The sequence below is a fragment of the Embiotoca jacksoni genome, unplaced genomic scaffold, assembly GCF_022577435.1.
Source record: "Embiotoca jacksoni isolate LCO1_2020_lvr unplaced genomic scaffold, fEmbJac1.0.p SCAF_6, whole genome shotgun sequence".
Lineage (NCBI taxonomy): Eukaryota > Metazoa > Chordata > Actinopteri > Embiotocidae > Embiotoca > Embiotoca jacksoni.
Window position 1 is genome coordinate 13,714,412 of NW_027185414.1, and position 19,038 is coordinate 13,733,449.

General features: G+C 40.2%; 1 protein-coding gene across 2 annotated transcripts in view; it reads right to left on the reverse strand.

The window, feature by feature from the left end:
• furina (furin (paired basic amino acid cleaving enzyme) a) overlaps positions 1 to 19,038 on the reverse strand; it is a 78,681-nt gene that overhangs the window by 49,972 nt on the left and 9,671 nt on the right. The window lies entirely within an intron of this gene.

Sequence of the window (19,038 nt, forward strand, 5' to 3'; positions counted from 1 at the left end):
AAAGTATTTGCTTTTCTCAAAAATAAGTCTATAGTCTATTTTTCTAAGATGTGAGAATAAAACAAATGAGTTCTGTAAGAGACTATACTTTGGAATGCAAAACAAATTTTATTATGCTTCATTTTCTTTTAGTGCCACAAGCCTTTTCAAAACATCACACCAACCAGACATAACTGATGCAGATATGGTATGGCATGCAGTGCACTCCTTTGATTATGGAAAGATTGTGGAGCATGTCATTCTGGCTGAACGCCTGACTGTCTGATCAGTCATCACTTAACTGTGTAGCCATTGTCTTTCTCGAGGAAAGACTACAAGTTGGGTCTTATGCAATAGGCAGGAAATTGATGTCACCTAAAAAGCTATCTTATAACTGCTAAAAAAAACAACAACAAAAAAAAAACGGTTGTGTAATGTGTTCCTCGTAACTAGCCCACCCTAATTGAGGCAAGTCTTCAAAATGTGACCAGCACAGTGAGATACATGACCAGCAGTGCATAAATATACATCACAGGCACACCCATTTTCCAGCTATCTGGTAGAGATTACATTTTTTATGCTCTGCACTGGCATCAAAGTCTCCCACAAATGAAATGCATCACAACCGTGAACAGTACCAGGAAGCGGCCACGGAACATTTCTGAAAGCACTTTCGATATTTATCAGTTGAAAGAAACCAGAGGACATCCTGTAAGTAGAGGATCATTTCCTTGAAGTAAATATTTCAGGCAAAGCATGTTACACCCAGGTCTTATGTGGCACAAAATGGTTGGTCAGATCTAACGTGGAATTTGCTGAATCTCTTTCATATTTCAACAATGGTGAATAATCACTGTTGAAAACAATGAGATAACTTCCTCAGGTGTGACCATGAAAAGAGATTGTTTCTTTCAAAATCATTGCACAGCAACATACTCAAGTCTTCACAAAACCTGACAAAGCGGCATTCCTTTTAATTAGAGGCCCAACTTCACAAACAACAAATTTGCCTAAAGGGGTTATATAAACGTTTACAGCATACAACACCCTTTCCTGAGACCTTTGATGTCAGATTTCGAAAAGTTAAGTGAAGAAGGAGCATTGGAGTTGGCCATGAGTAGCACACATACGTGCATACAGATGATGTGATACACAGTCTTACAAATGCTTTACACTATTCTTCTGAACATTACGTCAAAGGGAGAGGACTTCCTGCATGTAAACATGGATGTAAACAATGGAGGATTCGACTGTTGAAGACAAATCTAAGGCAATGTAAAACAAAAACTCCAAAGGCACCTTCAAGTTACGACCGGCAATATGGACGCAGTATTAGAACAGATGAGTGAATAAATCATAAGGAGGAGTTTGTCGTAAGATTGGATTAAGCCTGTGAGGTATTCTGGGCATGTGGCTGAGAATAATGAGCGAAAGCTGATCACTATTCGCTCTTTTATGTACAATAAAACAGAGTGAAAGCCCTCAACAGCAATTAAGTCGAATCACTATTCGCTCTTTTATGTACAATAAAACAGAGTGAAAGCCCTCAACAGCAATTAAGTCGAAGCGAAATTAGTTGCAAGCAACGACTCAAACGCATCGGGTAATCGTGGTCCATTTTGCCTCATCACTCTTTAATCTTATAAAATCACATCAACATAGAAGTCCCATGCAAACCGTCCAGCCGCAACCACCGCTGTTGCTGCACGTGCCATAACTTTGTTCCTCCTGATCTGAAATTAATGTCTTCATTTATGTGGGAGTGTGTCGATCAACAAAATTATTCATAATTTCCATTCCCAAGGCATCGTGAACAAATAAACCCTTCCAACCAAATAATTCAGCAATCGGGGGAAGATATGTTGAATGCAGTTACTACCCAGAATTATTCATAGTAGACAGCAGCGCACAGCAAAACAACTCCGGTCTCATCTACATTATGAGAATGAAAAGCAGTCACTACCTTGTCAAGGGACATTAAACTAGTATGACATTGCTGCCTTTATTTCAACTCCCTGTCAAATAAAGCTGCACTTGGTCAGGCATAAAAATAATATCAATCACGCTCTCGTTCCAGAGAGTGGAGAGTGTGGAGAGACATTCAGCCAAGTATTGCCTTGCATATTATGTGATTCTGGCACAGAAAACATCCAAATCATGCCCAACATCAATACAGTTTAAGTAACACAACGCTAGTGGGGAGAGCGGTAAGTGCAAGATTAATTACTAAAAGCAATTAGGAGCATATCTCGCTCGCTCGCTCGCATGTCTGTCTTCAATTTAAGATTCCCTCTCAAAAGTCGTGCTTAAGTGTGTAACTCTTAAGTTCTTTTCAAAGCATTTATGGCTCATTTCAGTTAAATAATCTTTGGAGCCAGTTGTTTTTTAAAGGAAATGCATTTCTAATGAAAGTGAGGACAGATAATTGATTTTAAAAGGTTCTGTGTGTAGGATTCAGGGGGATCTACAGGTATAAATAGAACATAATGTTAAAGTTTGTTACCTTAGAATGAGTCTTTCATAACAACATAGAGAGTGGATCCTCTTCTATGAAGCCCACCATGTTATATGGCCACGTTCCTACAGTAGCCCAGAAGGTACAAACCAAACAATGACTCCAGAGAGGGCCTTCTGCAGTTGTCGTGATTTTCATGGCCACCATAGATTGTCCTATATGCTTGGAAGGGGAGAGTTCGGCGAGCAGTATTCAGTTGGTTGCATTCTGCAATCTCACCACTAGATGCCACTAAATCTACACAGTGCTCTTTTAAAGTTACAGAGGCCTAATGAGCTCAATTCAAATGTACAGGTGTTAATTCCCTCAGCTGTTACACTACACTTTCCGTTGTCAATTATAGCACTGATCCATACAGCATGTTTTCAGTCAGTCCTTCCTGCCATCACCGTCTTACACTGGAAAGTATAGTTCTGGAAACTTCATTCGTCCTCTGGTGATCATGTTCTCCTATTCTGCAGTCATAACTTGGCTGTTAGAGATTATGTTGAGCCTTGAAGGACAAAATAACTCTCATAGAAACAATAACAAAAGGTCACAAATGTGTTTGTCACAGGTCTAAAAAAAAATAAAAAATAAAACAACAAAAAAAAACGTAAAGATGAAGATGGAAGAACGTGGCATGGCAGACTGCTATATTGCTGGATGGGTCCTCACAGAATGAGGATGTCCTCCACGTCATCCGAGTATGCAGGCTTCGAGCCAATCTTTATCCCCTCCTCCTCAATCTCACTCGCAGCAGGCGAGAATGAAAACATAACACAAAGATTAGATACGAGCAGTAACCTTACAGCGCCATCAATTCACATAGTAGATAATTTACTTTTCCCAGAGGTAGTTTTGATTATCGCAGCATCAATACAACACAGAGACACACAAGTGTAACTCTAATTAAGATCAAATGCTCAACTGCCCTGCCCCCCGTGCAACTTCATTACATTCACAGTGGATTTTACTGCACCAGACTGAAACAGAATGCAGACAAACATGTGTTTAAGGCAGCTTTACAGTTGTGTTAAAGGGTTACACGCTAACAAACCCCAACACACACATAGCCACCGTAGCCTGCGTCACAGCTGACATACACCTCCTAAAACATGTAATTACACAAGTTATTACAAGTTACAGATACCACATGAAGCCTGCACTGTCACTTTGAGCCACCTGTGCTTTCTCATGTTGTGAAGTGAAGACGACGTAAAGTCACTTTAAAAATGTGCTCAATTACCTGACAGAAAATGAAGGGACGAAAAGCGTCGCTTGCACAACAGCTGTCTTTCCTTTCAGTAAAGAGAGCAAAATAGAAGTTATCCAGATGTAGCCGAAAAATCACTCTGCATCACAAAGTGAGCGAAAGAACGCAAACAATTACTGTGGAGAGTTTTAATTGAAGCACGGTATGGCCCAGACTTCCACAATGTGCGCCTTTAGCCTTGTGGAGATGCTGTGAGCAGGTGAAATCCAACACTAAACATCCAAAGTTGGATTGTAGGTTTCTATGGCAGAACTAACGTCCCTCAACAGCATTGTCCGCCCACACAGCTGTTCTCACACATGTTTTTTTTTAATAAAAGCTCTTCTCAGGACTGTGAGGGTGTGTAGAGACTGCGCTGGGCTGACAGCTCCTTCACTCTTCTGTTAGCATTATGGCATCTGTTCAAGCAGGACGATTACCACATTATCTTCGCTACCAATTCAGTTTAATTTATGTAGCACACAATCAGAAAACATTAGTAGCCTAATGTCAGGGCATTTAACACAGTAAGGTCCTGACAACAGAATTAATCTTACAGAGAGGAACCCAACAATTCCCACATGAGCAACAGCTGGAAGGAAGAACTTCCTTTTAACAGAAAAAAAAAAAAAAAAAAAAAAAAAAACTCGGACAGAACCGGGGTCAGGAGTGGGAACATATCAGCCTCGGCCAGTTGGGGTGAGGGAAGAGAGGAGAGACACATCATTTTATGGAGTTTGTGACGTCACAATTTCCAGCAAAGCGTCATCTGTCTTTATTGACCTTGTACAACCAGACTTTATAAAAGTTTTACAAAGTAAGATTTAATAACATACCTATGTCACTACATCTTTAAAGAGATCTCAGTGATGTCTGTGGTGTTTGTATTTCAGTTCATGATGATAACAAAGCTGGCAGAGGACAACGCAACTATTTTTTTCAGTTTATCTGAAAACCTGATTTGTATTTGAACATAAAATGAACCCCCCACATCTGGTGTGAAACTAATTAGCACATGCTTTTCCCTACAGTTTCCATAGCCACAAAACAGATGTTTCCTTACCAAGTGCAGGCTTGGTGCAACCAAAAGCTGTGAAATGATGGCCACAGTGACACTTTCAGGAATGCATCAACAATAAAACATAAAGGGCGAGGGAAAGGAAACATATGACACCTGCGGGACTGATTTTGAATAGTAAAGCAGGCACTCGGCTGACTACCCCGAATACGACACATCGGTCACTTGAACCTTCTTGATACTGACACATATCCTCCTTAGGAGCCTTGTTTATTGATAAGTGTGTGTGTCCTGTGGTGGCATTTCAGGTCACAAGACTCCACGGAGGGGAAAATTCCTTTCTCTTAAAGCATCCAGTGCAGTCTGAAGCACTGAACACACGTTCTGTCCAGCTCACTGCCACAACTGCTAGATTCAGCTCTCACGTTGGCCAAACCACACTGCTGCATGGCGGCGGGGACAATGGCAGGAAGGCTGACCACAATTATTTCCGTGAGTCCAACAACCCTGTCAGCATAGTCCGTCTGTTCAACATTTATGTGATAACAGTGCTCTTAATTCATATTTGGTTTATTTTGCCTCAGCGTATAGTTAGATACTATAGTGCTGTAGAAATACATATTAGTATTTTCATGTTATCCATGAAGTTACTTTAGTGGAATATAAATAGCCATTGTGAAGCAGACGGTAGTTCATGGTTCTCTATAATTTCTGTCAGAAATTATAGAGAACAATTACTGAGTAATTGTGACTTTGCGAAAAAACAATGCATGCTTCCTGGAACCGTCAGAAACAAGTTGCATGAGTGTCTGAGATTACTGTAAAGTGTGACAAGGAAAATAGAGAACAGTCTTAAAATAGACGGACAAGCCGACTTGGTGCCAAATAAGGATAATAAAAGGGTTCATGCTGTGTTGGGGGAGAGGGGGGAGAGCAAGAAGGGTGGGGGGTACGATGCAGCTAGTATTATAGGTCTGGAAAACAGTGGGACGCTGACAGTTTTCTGTGGACTAAACACTCAACCCACTTGTCGGGAAAGCTCCCTCAGAGCTAAGCTCAGCACAGGACTCAGCTATTTCCAAAGCACCATAATTGCAGTTCTCCGGGTTTACTTTGTTTATTGGAAAGACGAGGAACAGCAGCACTAGAATCTCTGGGAAATCTGGGAACTGGAGTCCCTCCACTGTGCCGTAACAGTGTGCAACTGAGCGGGCTAAAAGGGAACCAGAACTGAAGCAGTCTGGACCACTGCCCTGGGAATGAGAGCGAGCTACTGAGGCTCACCAACTATAGCCACCACAGTATCCTGTCCAAAACATTGGTAACATTCCCTGAACTGAAGCAGCCTTCAGCGAAACAGATCCAAACAGATGGACACTTCTCACAATACAACCTCTTCAGAGTTTCCTGCGCAGGTACTTTCCTTTATATTGCAGTAAATATGTTAGGAATCGGGACATTTTGGTTTGCTAGAACCCAGTTTAGTTCTGAGCCCATTCACACACTGTTGGAAGCGGTTTACAGACGTTACGGGGGCTTCAGTATTTTGTTCTGCAATAAATAGAATATCATTACTCAAATTTCTGTCTTCTAAAGAAACCGTTTAAAAAATGTTTTAGTTTTACATGAGAAGAGTTTTGTTCGATATGATAATTTGCAGTAGAACAGAAGTCACTGGTTTAAATGTCAATTTGATTTAATTGTGACCTTGCATACATTTTTGCGTTGGAACAATTATGAAATCAATCATAAAAATGCTCCTCCAGCAATACTACTAAACTAGTTTAAGTTACTTGGTATGCTACCATTTGCTGCTTGCAGCCTTTTCAGACATAAGGATTCTCCATTTCATTTTTGTCAAATCGACATCATCTAAACCGATCAACAATGAAAATAGTAATTGATTGCAGCCCTTCAGATGTGGCCTATTATGGGATAAATCAATATCTAGGGGAAATAGATTTTTTTTTTTTTTTTTTTTGGGGGGGGGGGGGTTCAGTTGAATCAGATTATACTGTCTTAATGTAAATGACAACTCTTGGACCTTTTCTGAAGCACCAAATAAGACACACAACTGTCCTCCAAGCAGCCAAAGAACCAGATATGTGGGCTACATACAATTATTATTTCCAATCCAGCTACCCAGTCGCAGAAAACTCCAGCAGTGAAAAACCAACCATACAAAGCATCCAATTGAGTCAGCAAAACTATCATATACAATAAAGAAGAATAGCATCGTCTTTAATAGCAGGCATCCAGGGATTCAATTTCAAAACATCTGATGAAGTGGGGGGAGCCCTGGAACTCACGAATGCATAGCTTACATCAGCCATCAAATATTCATGAACACACACCAAAAACTGATACTGTACGCAGATGTGATAAAATTCCATTTCCTTTGCAACATGGACAGATGACCCAGAAACAAATCCTCTGTTTTGGAGCTCGTGTCACTCGACTGTCAAGCTTAAAAGTAGCCAACTGTAAGAAGCGCCAAAAAAAAACAAAAAAAAACTGAAGAGCAGACCAGACGAGCCCGTCACATCAATACAACAGATGATGTAACATGCTGGAAGGTCAAACTCTCCTTTTTCAAAGAATATCAGAAAAAAATAAACTTCACCTCTAGCACATTGAGGAACCATTTCTGCCAAGTTGGCAGGATACCAAAACATTACTGGAAACACTCAAAAACAAATAAGCTCCTACTCAGAGGTCGGTGCTGCGAGTGGGGAACAGCCTGGCACATGATTGGAAGCTCGGAAAAATGAATTTAAAAAGGTGCAACAACAGGACAAAGAGGTGTTTGTTTGTTTGTGCCAAACAGTATTTTAACAAGATTTCTTCCAAGACAGACTCAGCATGCCAATGAAAATATAGATCTCCAGAGGCCATCCTGGATACAAAAATAAAAAAATAAAATAAAAATAAAATGCTGGAGAAACAAGACGTTTCTTAGATTCAAATTCAGCAATATGACAAATAAGAGGGACCCTGGCAGGCACAAAATATTTACTGGGAACATGTTCAGAAGCTGCACATCACCTAAATTGCAAGAGATAACAGTGCCTTTCTCACACATTATCTAAAATGTGATCCTCCTGGTGACGCAGTGCCAAAATCCTCTCAAACAGAAACCTGTTTCTCTACCTCTGGTAGCCGTGCGGAGCGACACTAAATCCATCAGTGAGAACGACACCCGATCTGAAATCTCTGCTACATTGCAGCACAACCAAACAGCTCAAAACTGTTACAACTTAGCACGACTCCTGTTACAAAGAAAAGAAAAAAAAAACCACACTGAGCCGTCATAATAAAAGCTCCACCCAAATGCTGCATTCTCCCACAGTAGCCTCCATTAGGCCAGTTACAGGCTTTTAAACATTTCCCTCGTGGTTTTCTTTGTATAAAAAAAAAAAAGGCTTTTCAGATCTAAGCCTTTATACCTTTTCAAATTGCAAGCGTAAATGACTGCCCCGCCTACCAGGTCAGTTCGCGTGTGCGTGTCGACGACGTGAGGCGGGAGGCCGGGTCGTACAGGCCTGGTGAGAGGGGAGCAGTCTGTCCCGGTTATCTGCTCCATGACACGAGACACCAGCCAAAACCAACTCAACAATTCAACCTTTCCCATTTCGGCCACTGAACCCAGATAAACAGATGACGTGTTGGTACTTCATAATGAGAAACCATGACGGCCGAATGCATTTTATTGCTTTTAACCTCTACAAATGCTGTAGAAATTCATTTAGCGAGGACGCTGGTTTTCAGTGACAAACGACACGTTTCCATCTGGAAGCTTCCCAGGACAACGACAGTCTTATCTCTATCTTGGCCACTGCAGCAGATGGGTAAGTGCATTGTTTAACGGCCCCATGAATTGGCTTCCTTCCTAAAAGTGATGTGTTCATTCCCCCACCCAGATTTATAGTCCGAGGACCATATTCATGACCTTACATTGAAAGACCTGCCTCTTTAACCTCACAGGTCCTTTTGGAAACTCTACGTAATCAGAACTGAGGACATTAAAAATGACCAACAACTTTTATTTAGGTCAAACTATTATTTTACTTCACATTGGAATTGCGTTTAACATGTTACCGTTTAAAAGGAATCATTTTTAAACACTTTCGAGCTTTTATTTTGGCATTTTGTCTTCGTTAAATTAAAAAAAAAAAAAAAAAAAAAAAGATAGGAAACAGGGAAGAGGGTTTGGGAGATGACATGCAACAAATTGATCTGAACAGAAGTAAATCAGGAATTTGTCTTTGAGGAAAGCATATGTTGATCAAATGTTAGCTCCTGGAATAAAAACCGACACACAGCTCATCTAAAATGCTCCTGCATTCTTTTAATATTTCAAGATTTTAGGGTGTAGCTAATTATTATTTTCTTAAGACATACAATCTGCTTGTTAATTTTTGATTAATCAGTTATTTTTATTTGATCTTTAGCTTCTGTTGGGGGAAAATAATGAGCAAACAAGTCTAATGCAACATCCGTTGTAAAAAAAAAAATTGAACGAGTTCATGAAAACCAGATCAGTAGAGCACAACTCCCCTCGCGGATTAAACACGCGAGCTGCAGGCAGACTATACAAGTAAGACACTAAGTGTAAAGGAGTTCTCTTCATGGATAAAAAAAAAAAAATGACGCAAAAGTGCATGAACAAAAACAGCTGGCTATTATCATCATCACAGATGAAGGTAACAAAAAGTAGTTATTTTCATTTCACTACTGACATTCCTGAAATACCTCCTCTCTGCGTGTGTGTGCGTACATGTCAAAATAGTCATATTTAAAAGCAAGCGAGGTGCCTGTCCATGTATTTTCATGTCCCCTTAGCACATCTGGCTCTTGTTACGGCCTGTGACCTGTGTGTGGTTGTGCTCCATCCCAGCCCCCATCGCTCCTCAGTGGGAGTGCAGAGTAATGACTGAGTGCTGCTGGGCCTTTGCTGCTGCAGTTCCCAGGACCCCTGGCAATATGGGTGGTTCACTTCTTTGCGCGAGGGTGGAGATGGCCTCTAGCAGACCAGTTTGTTATTTTTTGTTTCATCTCAAATTACTTTTTCTCTTTCTTCTTCTTTTTTTTTCTTTTTTTTTTTTTCTTTAAAAAGGAGATTGAGTGAAGCCAGTGGCTGCTTTATCCAGTCATTCATGTCATCTTCAGGATACGTCTCCACCAACACTGATACTCGTCTCCTCAAAATGTTGGCCTTCTCTGCTATTACTGTGGGTCACAACACTGGCAGTTTTTCCACAAGATAGCAATTATTAGTTTGACCTAGTGTCAAAGAATTAGTGTCCTTTTGATTAATAACCTCATCTGAAAAGATAAAAAACGTACACTGTCACAAAGTTATCAGTGGTTGAGCTGTAATGAAAACACTGACAGAACCGAGACAACAAATCTCACTGAGCATTTTGTCATCCCGATCCCAAACACACCGAACAATGCTTTCTAATGTTTGCGGGAGAAACACTTTTATTCATAGATTAATGAAGCCTTTCAGTCGCAAATCCTGAAAGGTCAGAGACACAAGTGAGTTTTAAAAAGCAGCATACTTGGACATAAGTATCGTCAGACCAGTATTTTTCCTTTCACATGTTGGCGTTATAACTTCAATAAAAACAACAAGGTCAACTGTGAATCACATGGATCGAAGACATCTCTCTTTTAGACCAAGTTGTTTAGCAGCTGTATGAAGTGTGTAGGCGTGATTCTATTTTGCTCTGTGACTTCATGAAGCGGTTACTGATGGATGATGACGGACTGAAGTTCACGTCTCAAAATTTCTTCATCTCTTTATTTTTTGTTTTGCTAGGTTATCAAAAAAAACTTGGCGACAATAATATTAATTCGCTCGTCTTCAAAAAAAAACAAAAAAATGCGAACATTTCCATATTATATTGTTGTTATCTTCCAACTGCTGTGTTATCTATTCATGACCAGATTAATCTTAAGCAGTGAAACACTGGAAAAGAATTGGAGCTTTAACATGTTCACCTTGTGTACTTTTTGGATTTGGATGTCATTTCTTTATGAAACGTTTTTCCTTTATAAATTTAATTATAATGAAAACCCAACGTTTTGTGAAAGCAAGACTGATCGCCAAAATATCTTTCTCACTGACATCGTTTATGTTGTGGCTTTCATATGTTCCAAAAATAACAGAAAAATGAATTACTGAGGAGGTTTTGTATTTCATTAAGTGTAATTATGGCCCAAGCACCGATGGTGCGAAAGCCCTATTGTTATCCAAGGAATTATTCTTGTGTATTATTATTATTATTATCCAAGTGATTAGCCTTTTTGGAGACTTTATCATATTCAAAAACTCATGAAAGTGGATAGAAAACATGTTTGGGATTAAATCTTAACAAAATAATTTGTTTTCGTCGATGCGTGTGCCCTCGACCTGCCAGCCATTTTGAGTGTCTGAGCGTCTCGCCATGAAAATACAAGTTGCTTTAAATCTTATGTACATGGACCGACCTTCTCCAAACATCACAGGTATGATAACAGCCCCGCCCTGAAGACCCCTGTGGGGTAATATTCGCTCAGTCATAGCGCCCCCTTTTGGCCACTGGAAATTACACTTTTCATACTTTCACATTCTACGTCGAGCTGGTTGATCCCATGAACGTAAAGTCGGGTCACAATAACCTGAACATGTAGTTGATGATATATTGAGACATTCGTTCGACTTTGTCAATGGGCGTCGCCGTGACGATGCGGCAAAGTTTGATGTCTCGCCGTGACACAGGAAGTTGATGTTTGAGGTCAACGGATGCTTGAAACCTCACAAAACATGTGACATACACTCGACGTGGTGAGACGATACATCTGAAATGTGTTTTGCGAGTGGGCGTGGTCAAACGGCTCGCTCCCCGTGACACAGGAAGTTGATGTTTGAGGTCAACGGATGCTTGAAACCTCACAAAACATGTGACATACACCCGACGTGGTGAGACGATACATCTGAAATGTGTTTTGCGAGTGGGCGTGGTCAAACGGCTCGCTCCCCGTGACACAGGAAGTTGATGTTTGAGGTCAACGGATGCTTGAAACCTCACAAAACATGTGACATACATCCGGCGTGGTGAGACGATACATCTGATGTGTTTTGCGAGTGGGCGTGGTCAAACGGCTCGCCAGCGCCCCCTAAAGTGCAGCTCCGGCATCTAGTTTCACCTACATGCACCAAATTTGGTGGACTTGTGTATCACACTGAGATGTACTGAAAAGTGTCTCGGCAACGTGAATTTGTTTTCGTCGATCGGTGTGACCGTGTCGTGGCGGCAATTTTGAGCGTCTCGCCATGAACCTGCAACTGACTGTAACTTTTATGTACATATTCCGATCTTCCTCAAACATTACATCTTTGACAGCAGTCCCGCCCTGAAGACATTCGATAGTAATACTCTGTCATAGTCATAGCGCCCCCTGCTGGAGACAGGAAACGAGACAAAAATAGCAACTTTAAACGGGGATATGCGGCCCATCACGCGCTGCACGTCGGGGAGATGGCTTCAGGGAGGCGGCGTACAGAGTGCGAGGGCACATTATCACTGCTTGCCGTTTTAATTTAAAACTTACTTTTTAACTGAACAATAAACTTATTGCAAAACACACAGTAAAATGATATTGTCTTGTAGGGTAATGGGTTAAGGTTTAATTTCAGGTATATTGGCTCCATAGTCCTTATTCTAAACACAGAATGCTCCAGCAGAGCAGGCAGGATAAGTCCATCTCTGCAGTTCATTAACTTTCAAAGTAGAGCTGCTGCACTGAGATGAAGTGGGATCTGGGTGTGCTTAGTGAGAGAGAGGCCGGCGCATTGAATAAAGGGAGGCTCTCTCACTGACAGCAGCACAAGGACCAAATGCAGAGGGAGCCGAGACACTGCAGAGATGCATAACTGCGCTGCTGATCAACCATCCCAAGATGAGAAATCATACATTCTTCTCTGGATGAAAAAAAAAAAAAAAAAAAAAAAAGCCAGGGCCCCAATCTGACTGTTCGGTCTGTGAACTTGGTTTTCAGCGTTCATTACTGAACTTCAAAGCACTACCGTCTCTAAGGGACACGTTACACTGACTGTACAGGGCTGTACACTCCATTTGAGGCATCCACTCTCATTGGCTAAAATAGGCCAGAGCCACGGTACACAGACTGGTGTGTTAAAGATTAATGAAGATATGGCACCAGTAAACCAGCTTACAAAATATGCTTTAGTGTAATAAAATATTCAGAAGTAGCTATCTATATACTCAGTGTGTTTGACTTGAAGACCTTGGAAAGGCCCTCGGGGTATATTAGCATGTCATGGATGAATAGAAACGGCTATGCTGTTACAATAGCTGGCATCCATCCAAGCTTGGGTTAAATGAAGAGTGTATATCATAGATGATCAACATCAGTGAATATAGTATTTATATTCCATTCTTAGCCTCACTCACTATGTTAAATTAAGGAAGTGACTAATGTATAGTGGTGAAAAGGTATTTGTCATCTTTATAATGATTTAGTGCCATTTGCTACAAAGACTGACTTTAAATTATCTGTCCACCACATCAGATATATTAAATGGGTTGTGCTTCCCTAGTTTATGACTGCTTTTGTGATTTTATTAGAATTTTGTAAAACACATTTTTGTTTTCACCTTCAGAGCATAAAATATTGCAAATATTAGCCGAAACCTCAACATTAATTAATTCCAGAAAGGCTCTTTCTATTTTTCATCTAGATGCGTTTACTGACACGGCTGGATTTTCATAGAGGAAGTCTTATTATTCATCTTGATGCCGCAGCAGGAAAAACAAACTACAATGTCAATGTTTTTGTGCTATTTCAGAAGTTCATTTCACACTTTAGAACAAAGTATGATGAAACGTGCTAGCGTCAGCTACAGTTTGGTGAAGAAGCAAAGAGGCGTGGGTTTTAATTCTGACAGAGCTTTACAAAGGTGATGATGAGTCTCGCCTTCTGGCAGATGAATTGTGTTTGGTAATAATGCAGCACAAAAAAGAAGAACCACCTGTGTGGGATTGTACAAATCATGCGCAGTCGCTCATTTCAACACTCAGCGGGCAGATTCTTCTCCCATCATCTCGGGGCCAATCAAATCCTGCAAGAAGATTTTCCAGCTACTTTTTTCCCGACCCTTCCATTTCCCCACAGTTAATTGCTTCAGGTCTCCAGCGTCCAATTATTGACTCCATACCTTCAGTCTCTCATTTCTGCGGTTCTCTAATTCAGGGTAGTTATACTTTCCAGTCAAGTTTCAGCTGAGGGGTGGGTCAGAAATACTTTAGCTCTTATCAGACAGTGCAGAACCAACAGTTTAGCAGAGCCTCCAAATTAAATGTGTCACAGTTTACGCACAATTACATTTCCACAAAATTATGACCGAGTGAAGCAGAATGAGACCTTCAACAATTACGGAGTTCTGCGGTTTTGATAAAAAGCAACCACTTAACAGCCGAGTACAAAGGACGGAGATGAGAGAACCTCTTTCTAGAACACACGATGTGAGTACTTCCAGTGCCAACACTTTTAAACAAGCTGGCAACACCAAGGACAATACACTATGTACAATTCATGTGAAATAGTACTCACTGTACATATAAACAAAGATTAATGATCATGTTAAGTCAACAAAACCGGTACACTGTGTTCCACACACCGCATTATTAAACTGAACAAATTCAATAATAAAAACTGTTCAGTTCTGACAGCATAGATTAATAAATGATTACATTTTGAGGAATTGCTGGTGTCCATGAAGTGTGACTTCTGTAATTATATTACTATAAACACTGTGCAAAAAGGTGAGAAAGAAAGGGGAAAAGAAAAGAAAAGATCTAAGTAAATAGTTGAAACTGCTCGTACTTCACGAAGAAGAAACAATTACATTTGGCAGCTACATAAATAAGTGAGTTGCAGTTACTATCTTACAGTTACAGTTCAACCTTGGTTTTAGTTTGGTTTAGAAGTCAATGTCAATATATATTTGGACATTTTTCTCCATGCTTTGTGTCAGTGCATCAGTTACATAAACTGCGTTTTATTGTGGGGGACCTTTCAAACTTCCAATACACATGATTAAGGTGAGCTGCATAATTGTTACTGTCCCATATGTCTTTCCATCAAATATGCAAAATCAAATCAGGGAAAGTTGAGTGAGGTATATGATAATGATTTTGGATATTCTAATCATCAATTATAGATCTACACTTCTAATTAATGCATTTCAGAGACACAACACAAGCTTTTTCATCCAACTGACTTGAGCTGTAGCAAAATGTGAAAAATATGAAAATAATTCAAACTTTCACAAAAAAGAAGATTATCTTTGGCTAACTGTCTGAAAATGTGTTTCAAATTTGTGTTAAGTTTGAATGAAAACCTGTTAAATGGCATACCAAATGTGGCTGCCCAGTAGGATGCATGGGGAATCGTTCTGCGCATTACTGAAAGGTTTCTTCTGGATTTTTCCTTGCATTTAAAACACAATCTAAACACATCAAGACACACATGCAAATTATGTCGGCATTTGGTGAACGATATCATAATATCTGTCACTGCAAAGTCCTATGGGGAATTTTAAGATAAATTACCTTATAAAAAAAATAAAGGAACCCAACAAATGTGGAAGGAAGAGATTAGACGCTTAGCCATTTCTTGTGAACTAAGAAAAGTGTGGGCTAGATTAAAGAGAAGTTCTTACAGAGGCTTCCTTTAAGTGCGGTGCCTTGTCGTGAGTTACTGATAGCAGAGTGTCATCTCATGTACTTCATCAGAACTAAAGATAATATCCATCTCTGTTGCTCTGTCTTTAATCTCTTTCTGAACAGAATATTAATAATCTTCATAAAAGGCTCTAACCACTTCAGAAAGGGGGATGAAATCAGCACATAAGATGGCAGAAGGAGGACAAGATGGTGCCATGGAGTACAGTCAGGGCACAGTATGCCAAACACAATCCACCCTTACATGTAACACCCTGGGGGAGACCAGCAGGACAAGTTATGAAGGCACTGGCTCTCTAAATAGATCTGAACAGAAGCATGTTTTTATCCACCAGCAACAGAAACTGCTGTCACAAGAAGGGAAGTGACATGCTTCTGAGAAATGCCACAGTTCTACTTTGAAGTGAGTGTACATATAAACAACTTGCCTATTTATCACCATTTTTCTTCCACATCAGGTTATGAGTAATCAGAGGCAGCTTATAAATAAAATAGGGGCTTTATTTTGCATTCAAAACATACAGTATCCGCTAAATCCTTTTTTCTTCATGAATGAATACCAGTAATCTGTTTCACATTCCAGCAGCAGGAGGAAGCAGGATGCAAAAAAAACCTTTCTTGAAAATGTTGCTATTGATGCCCATTGTGCATTACTCCCACGCTGCACAAGCTCTGTTCAGGTAAACTTTACTTTATCTTTTAAAATCTAAAACTTAATCACAGAAGCACAGGTTAGAATTCATCATAATCATGATGCCACAGCTTCCTCATTCTGCGATGATGGTAATGTAATAGGTGTCTTTAAACAAGAGGTATAATGTAATTAATCCAAAGGCCGTAAATCACTCAAGACGAGGTGCAGCCAGAAAGTTGTCCTGCAATACGGCAACGAGCAAGTTAAATATTGAGACTTTTAGCCTCATCATCAGTGAGGGAACTTTCATGAGCTGCATACTAGATGAGATGGATGGTGAAAGCCTCGAGCCACAGAGACAAAAGCAATATTTCAAAACACGTGTGACCTAAAAAAGATCTAGAGTGGTAGTTTTCCCCAGTAGTCAAGTGAGATGAAATTATAAAAGGTGCTTTTGTTGCAGCAGTGTCCACCATTTATACAATTATAAATTACGCCTTTGATCTAGTGGCGTTTGACATTCTTTACAGATCACACCATAATGATTCTTAACATTTATTCCCTTGTGTCAGTTCCCCTTATCAAATAAAATTTTAGTACTATTAGCAATCCCTCTAATCTCATTTCACTATTTATTTAAATACTGGTGTAATGGAAGTGCAATTGAACCAGACATGGCACCAAAATTTCAGTTCCACTCAAATAGCTACAGTGCAAGTCTGATGATGTGGGCAGGAAAAGGTCTTTAAAATGTAAAATAACCATCTGGAGATGCATAGTTGGCAGTTAATAGTCATTTACCACTGTGAGAGTCAGCCTTTTTCTTAATTGTATTACTTTAACTTAGTTTTAATTATTCCCCTTGTTCTGAAATAACCCTCTAATCTGGAAGTCCTGTAAAAGTGAGAGGTGTAATCACTTTGCAGACTGCTTGGCCACGGCGACCTTTCACTTTCAAAACAGAGAGTTTGCTTCATTTCAGGCGTATTCATATTTATATTCCTTCCTGACATGAAGACTCGCATTCTCCATGAAGGGGAGACAAGAAAGAAGGGAGGAGTTATAAAACCATACAATGGCCAAGTCAGGGATAGTGCAAAGGGGACAACTGTAACTCAATCCTGACAGTGGGTGCACTTAAGAGTTTTGCATGATTTGCTGCCACCGGTCAACAGTGCTTTAAAGTTTCGGCACCGACAAAGAACCAACCCCACTGTCACACTGGCCAGCTCAGGTTGATGGATTAGTACTGACAGAAAAACAAAATGGACTGAAAGTGACTTTTGGCCTCAGTGCAAACCAACCTTATAAAGGACCAGCACAAACAGATGGACGCGTCACATCAGTTTGTTGGCTTAGCAGTGTTTATAATATCATAAACATGGGAAAAGTATGAAGCATTTCAACCTGCAAAACATTATCATGTAACAGCGAATCTCATTTAACAGTCCCATCATGGAGTTGGAATAGAAAGAATATGTCTCATAAAATCTTTTAATATTCATAACTACTGCCACAAGTACGGAAAGCATTAGGACAAACCATACTAAATGGTTAAATGTACAGAGAGCTGAAACCAGTTCAACACAAACGGGAACAAAAGCCTTCGCTGGTCTGTCTCGAGTCACACACTGAACAGGAAAGACAACAGGTGGTGTTCAGACAGCCCAACGGCACCCATGAGACAACTGCTGGCAGAGCTGCTTTTAGAACATTTGATAGGTAACAGGTCAACAAGTCAAAGATGTCAGGAAAACCCGATGGCTATGTGGGCTGGACGTATACCTCACGGGCAAAACAGCCCCAGTGGACTCGCTGGTTTGACTGCTGGCCGGCCTTTGCTGCATCATTCTCTCGCAAAGACACATATTGCAAAGTGGTAAATTAATTAATTCTAGTTTAAAAAAAAAAAAATTTGAAGTTGCATTAAATGAAATCTGTATTATCTCATGAAGCATAATTATTTTTAAAGAAACTTCTTAACTGGTGCAACGTATGGTGTAACACAAGTACCTGTTTAGACTTGCTGTTCTTAAACACTGCGTTTACAAAATGTTTGCCTACTCAAATACCGGCATAACAACATGCTCCATTTGTCATGATGGAAGAACATAACAATCTGATGTGTTTATGGTGGCCGTTGCATGGATGCCAATCCTGTGCAGAATGAGTGAAGGCGGAATAAAAAAGAACCATCGCCAGAGCTATAAAACCGGCCCAGCTGCAGTCTTTCATCTTCCCCACCAGCTCTCCTGACTAACGCCGACACCTGCACACACCAGCACAGTCGCACACAACAGCGACATGCTCAGCCACGCCACGCCCGGCCACGTAAAGCAAATCTCCTTTCCCCATCAGCTGTAGGCAAAAAGGCTTAACAGATTTGTTTGTTCCCATCTCTGAAGTAATGGCTTCATTTTAATCAATGAACAGTGACATTACGCCATCAGGTCAGTGCAGAGCAGGACAGCATCTTCATTTTAGTAATCACCTGTGGTTACAGCGCACCTTTCAAAGTTGATAAATAGGGAGAATTCATCCATAACGTGTGAAACACTGAACAGATGTGACCGTTTCATGTAATTTACTCTTAAGGTTTGCAATCGCGATGTCATGTTGTCAGTCGTCCAACTTTATGTCCCCAGCAGAAAGCCTCCTGAAGCCCGTGTCTAAAGCAGTCAACTCAACTAGGCTGCAACAAGCAATTGCTTTTATTATCAATTCATCTGTTGATTATTATCATTATTATCAATAAAATGGTGAAAACTGATCATAAGGTTTAAATAGTCCATGGTGGTGTCTTCAAATGTTCTACAGTTTAACATCCAAAGATTTCCAAAGCATACAACATTTAGATTGCTGGAACCAGAGAAGTTTGATATTTTTTCTTTTAAACATCATTTC